Source organism: Drosophila willistoni (genome assembly GCF_018902025.1).
Source record: "Drosophila willistoni isolate 14030-0811.24 chromosome XL unlocalized genomic scaffold, UCI_dwil_1.1 Seg141, whole genome shotgun sequence".
Lineage (NCBI taxonomy): Eukaryota > Metazoa > Arthropoda > Insecta > Diptera > Drosophilidae > Drosophila > Drosophila willistoni.
Window position 1 is genome coordinate 5645991 of NW_025814052.1, and position 6000 is coordinate 5651990.

Sequence of the window (6000 nt, forward strand, 5' to 3'; positions counted from 1 at the left end):
TACAAACTTTGACGCGGTCAAAGTTAGCCCCGGCCCTCTGGTTTTACTTTCTGCTGTTCGCCTTTCTTTTCTAAACATATAATTGGAAATTTAATTACCGATTAAATAAACAGGTATGAAACATTGTTGATCGAAAGTTCCAGTATTAAAAATATTGTAGTTTCTTTTTATTAAACTCTCATACACTAAAAAGTCCCTCGAGGAACACACATATCATCATTATTTAAGAGAAAAACTTTCATTTGTTTATTTTCAACATTAATTTTTGTTCAAAATTCTCAAAAAACTATTAAACAATTGTTTAGAAATTCACAAAGCTTAGAAGGTTAAGATAATGAATTACCCATTTTGAAAATGAATTTATATTATATTCACATGTTTGTTCTCGTTAGTATTTTATCTGAAGAAACTGGTTAATAATTTTATCTCTTGGTTATTAATCTTTTCTACAATCATATGAGGTGAAAAACCGTATACATAATAAATGATTTTCTATTAAAATTGATTGGTTTATTATTAGAATCCTAATTCAAAAATAGAGACAAAAAGTTCATCATAATAATCCTTAATTTTTCTTTATTTTAGTCGAAATTTGTTTTCCTTTCATTCACCTTCTGTCTCCCTGTCTCTCTCCCTCTTAATTTTACTTCTAGCAAACTGAAAATTTTTTGTAGCCTTTTCTTTTCATTGCTTTAAACTTGTTTTGTACTTGTGTGTGTGTGTGTGTGTGTGTGTTTTATTTACAACATAATCAAATTTAACTGTTTGAATAAAGCGATGAAAGGATTTCACACACGCAACCAAATCTACACACACACACATACACACACACAAACACAGAAATTCTCATACATGTGCAATTCCATTGTCATTGCCACTGCGAAAATGCGATGACTTGATGGGCTTGGGCGGGGGGTCAGAATGGTGAAAAGACAAAGAAGGAGGATGAGGAGAAGGAGGAGAAGGGAGAGAATGCAAGACAATTTCAAGCGAATTAGCGTAATTGTCTCTACTAAGACAATGAAGGCAAGCGAGAAGAAGACAACGTAGACGAACACAAAGCAAAAGTAGGAGAAGAAGAAGCCACAGCAGCAGCTACTTAATCCTCTAATTTGTCTATATATATGTGTATCTGTGTCTAAGTGTGTGTGTGTGGTACCTTCCTTTCCTACCTTCTCTTTCTTCTCTTGCCGCCCCATTTTGTCTTCGTTTATATGCAAAAATGTAAACCAAAAAATCAGCGAGAATGTTAAATCCAACAAAATGCATTTAACACATAAAAATTTGCATAGAAAGTGGCCTTGGTATGTTTGGTATTTCTTTCTTTCTGTATTCCCCTGTACTTTCTCCCCATTCTCTATCTTTCACTCTCGCTCTCTCTCTCGCTCTTTTTATCGCTGTCTATCTCTATCGCTCGCTGTGTGTGTGTGTTTTTTACAGGGCACATAATGGTGGGCACTGGAATTCGGTTGCTGACTTTGGTGGGGGGGTGGCAAGCAGGGGGCAGGAGACGCTAGTCGAGGTTGCGAATCGAATTGCAAAAGGCGTGCCAATTTAAGATGAAATTTCTTTTACCCAAAATGTGATATTTTATTTTCATATCATCAACTATTATAGTGTGTTTATGGCTGTCTGTCTATATGTGTGTGTGTGTGTGTGTGTGTGTTTTTACTATTTCTATTGTAGTTAACTATAATATCTACGAAAAAACAATAACACAAAACAGATTGCTCATAGAACTATTTTTGCAACTTTTTTCGATCGATAGTCAAATCATTCTCATGGCAATTAAGCAAACTGGCATACCCTGCGTATACGTCATGCGTCTTTAACAAGTTGTGCCCTTCCATTATAAATTCGTCGAAAGCTAGTTTGCGAGATGTTAATGCCAATTTGAAACCTAGAAGCAAAAGTTCAATATTGACCGATTACATATTCGCTAAGTAAAAAGATTCGAGAAGTTTTTGAGAATTTTTGTAGTGCCTCTTTCTTCAACTTCTTGATTTTCTCAAACGCTTTCAGACAGTTACTTGCTTGTTAATTGCTTCAAATTTTTAGAACTAATTGTTAACAAAATATCCATATGTTGGATTCTTTAATATATTCCACAGATTGCAGTGAATGTGCCTAAAAGTAAACTACGAATTGCCAGTAAAATGTTATCGATGACTCGCAAAACTTTGCATCTTTTGGGAGTAAAGTTTTAAATTCATTTCTTAATTGGCAAACAGGTAATTAAGTTTCTTGGAAAAAACAATGTTTGGTTAGTTTCACTAGAACTCAACACACAGATATTATGTGTGTTGTCAGTGTTTTTCTTAAAATTTACAATCGTAAACGATTTGAACCATAAATGGAATATATTTTATGTAACCATTCAAAAATGCATTCCATAATGCTTTCATTTTACTTTCTATGCCATCCAACAATAATTTAAATCATTGTGATTTTATTTCATTTAATTTGTTGCTTTATGCCATTCATTAATTTTAATTTTTTCATTCCCATTTTTTTTTTTTGTGTTTTTTGTGCTAACCATTTGCGTGAATTAATTTTGTTGAACTGACTGTTTTAAAAATCAGAAACATATGCACATATTGACCCCGTAAAAGCCTTCATTACTCTCTCTTTTTCTCTCTTCGCCAGGCATCCTGTGGCTCTTTCAATTTACATATTTACAAATACCCTAACCGAATAGGGTAACATTCAATGGGCAGAATGATATACATAGATAAACGAATAAGAATAAGTAATAAGTTATAGATCAAGAATTTAGTTCTTGAATATAGAATGTTCTTTTGTCTGAATGAACCAAAACACTTTCCATTTGATGCTCTTTTAAAGTATATTTCAAATTCGTTGTGATTTTTATATATTTGAATTTTCCGAATTTTCCTTTTTTTTGCTTTTCTCGCGCATAAATAAACATCACAATTATCATAGGTAAACAACAAAATGAATAAGTGGGTTGGAGAGAGAGGGAGAGAGAGAGAAAGACACACAAAGCAGAAAGTGACAGAGAGAAAGCACTAAAAACAAAAGTCAATTGCTTTGGCATTTTGTGTTTGTTGGTGTGTTTCTTTCTTTTCTTTTTTTGCTTTTTTGGGCCACCCACTTGAAACCCACTTTAGGTCCTTATGCCTTTCGGAAACTTTTGCCGCCATCAACTTTAAGTTTAATTGTTGTTGCTGCTGATGCTGTTGCCGTTTCATGGATGCCTTCAAAATTCATAATGATAATAGTGCGTTCTTCCACTAATTGCAATTGCAACAACAAGACCAACAAAATTCATTCTAGTATAGTTGAGTATAGACTTTGAGATACCCATCACATACACATCAAATAAGAGAGTTCTTTGAATGCTTTTGATAATTTAAATTAATGGGCTACAGGGTATAAGGACGAACGGGATCAAGGACACTTGAATTGCTCACTTAGTGACGGTGAGCTAAAGAAACTTTTTTGCAAAATGCCAATGCCAAGAAATGGATCAGTCTTGATAGTAAAGGAAAAATCCTGGTGGGGGAGGACCGACTGACTGGATCATTCATTCAGTTATTCAGTCATTCAAACATTTCTACGCTTGCATTCAGGCAAAAATTGTTACACAAAGAGAGCAGCAGAGTAGTTGATAGAATGGAATAAGAACAGACAGAAGAAGAAGACGATGAAGTAGTATTAGACATAGAAACTGAACTGAGATGGAGAAGTCAAGTCAACTAAACAAAAGTGAAAAAGTGAGGAGGCAAAATGAACGCTCCATTCTGCTCTGTCTCTGTCTTATTTTCTGTCCCATTCACATTTCAAGTGCACTTCATTGCCGTTTCAAGCTCGCTACGTCTCTGTCTTCCTTTCCATCTTGCTCTCTACTATCTGCTGCTTACACGGGTCTCTGTGTTTCGAGTCCTTGCTGAATGCTCCAGGCACTGCTTAACTTTAACTTGAACTCTAACAATAACAATGTGCGTTTTCGTTGTTTTTGGCCTTGTTCAGTTTCAGTTTCTCCTGTATAATAGCTCTCATCCACATGCCCATTCCTCTCATAACTTTCATGCAATGATAACATGAAGAAGAAGAGGACGACGACGACGACGACGACGAGGAGGAGGACAACAACAATGAGGAGGAAGGACATTCATTGACAACAATTGAATAGTGCCAGAAAGGCCACTCGAGTGTTAAATATGAATATGAATGAAATGAAAAGAAAGGAAATTATCCAACTAAGTTATCAAAAGAAACAAGAAGGAGGACAACAACAAAAAAAGGACACACTAAGTAGCATGTGTGTATGAATAAGAATGAAAGGGAAACAATTCATTATGAGTAAATGGAAAAAGAAGTGTATTGCGTTACCAGATATTCAATATAGATTGTACGTATAAGGGAGGCTAAATAACTGACACTGACAAGCTCTTTAGTGAATGTCTATTATCAATTTTCTTACGGAATATTCTTAAATATCTTCTTACGTGCCATCGATGGATCCTATGAAAAGTTTTCCCTGTTTTCATTTGGCTCTTATTGGCTGAAGCAATTTCAGTTGATCAATTTTACGGTTCGCCTTTTGAATTTGGAGTTTACAAGTTACTTTTGGAGCTACTTAAAGACAAACTTCTTCATCCTTTTTTGATATCCCTTTGATCGTCAGCATCATCTCCTTTCTCATTTACATCCGCCCCCTCTACCAATCTACTCATCGTCTGTTGTTGTTGTGGCTGCTTCTGCTACTGCTGCTGCTGTTTACCTGCTTTGAAAGCTCTTGAGGGGAAAACTATCTTAGAGCGAGACACGGTCCTTTCGTTGTCTAACAATTTTCGTAATGTTGTCTTTGCTGGTTGTTGTTCTTCTGCTTCTTCCTCGTTATCGGAGTCTCTTTCGCTCAACTTATGTTGTCATAATTGCATGTGCCACGCCTTGTCAGGCGATAGCCCAAAGGATGAAATTGGGCCGAATAGGTGAGGGCAGCAGCGCCAGCAGCAGAGCGGTAAGGGGAAATAAAAATAACAACTTAACTAAGTAGACAATGCGCTTTCTCTCGGTTTCTGTTGTCTTGACAATCAGGTTTTGTGGCACCGAGGACAGAGTGATGGAAGAGTGGCGGGGAGGGGGTTGGGGGGTGGAACATCTTGTCAGTTGTTGTCAAACTGTAAGCGGCTTATGTGCAACAGCGACATACGAGAGGCAACCGAAAACCATAACGAGTTTATAAAATTCTCATAGACATTTTCTTTATTATTTTTCCAATTTTTCGACCACTTGATCCTGAATTCTTTAAGATGTTTACTCATTCTGTGATTAATTTTCTTCAATCAGCTTCTTGTTTAAGCTTCAAAATATTTGAACAATTTTATTTAAGTGTCCTTTTTCTAATCACAGCATGAAAAAGGCTTATGACGTGTTTAAATAATGTAATGAATTTATGTCGTCCACTTTTTTTCTATTATATGTCGTTGATTCTGAAAGATCTGAATTCAATTGTGGAACTATGCAACAAGTTTTTTCTCTTAAGAATGGCTAATGGCTTGGTTTTTAATTCCAAAAAGATAATTCGAGTTGAATAAAGCCAAGAATTTGAATTTGATACATGAATCGGTATATGAACATATTTTGATTAATAATTTGATATCTTTAAGAATTCTGTTCAATAAAAAAGTTTAAATTTCTGGAATGATGTATAAAATATTAAATATTGTTCTACCTAAAAGATACTTTATTAAAGTTTGATGGTTTCGATTTTAGTTATATTCAAAATCATCAGAGAGACTGTCGTGGAAACAACATTTCCCAAGGAGTTTTCATTTTTCAATCTTTACGGGGCCATGCTAATTATGGATTGCCTGGTTGACATATAAAAATGTATAAATGATGTATCGAGCACCCCTCGCACACAATAGCAAACAATAACGACTACCCGTTAAGCTCTCTTCAGTTAGAGTGTTATGTTTTTTGTTCTACTTTTTATCTAAGATTAATAATCTGCCAACAGACCAGTCTCCC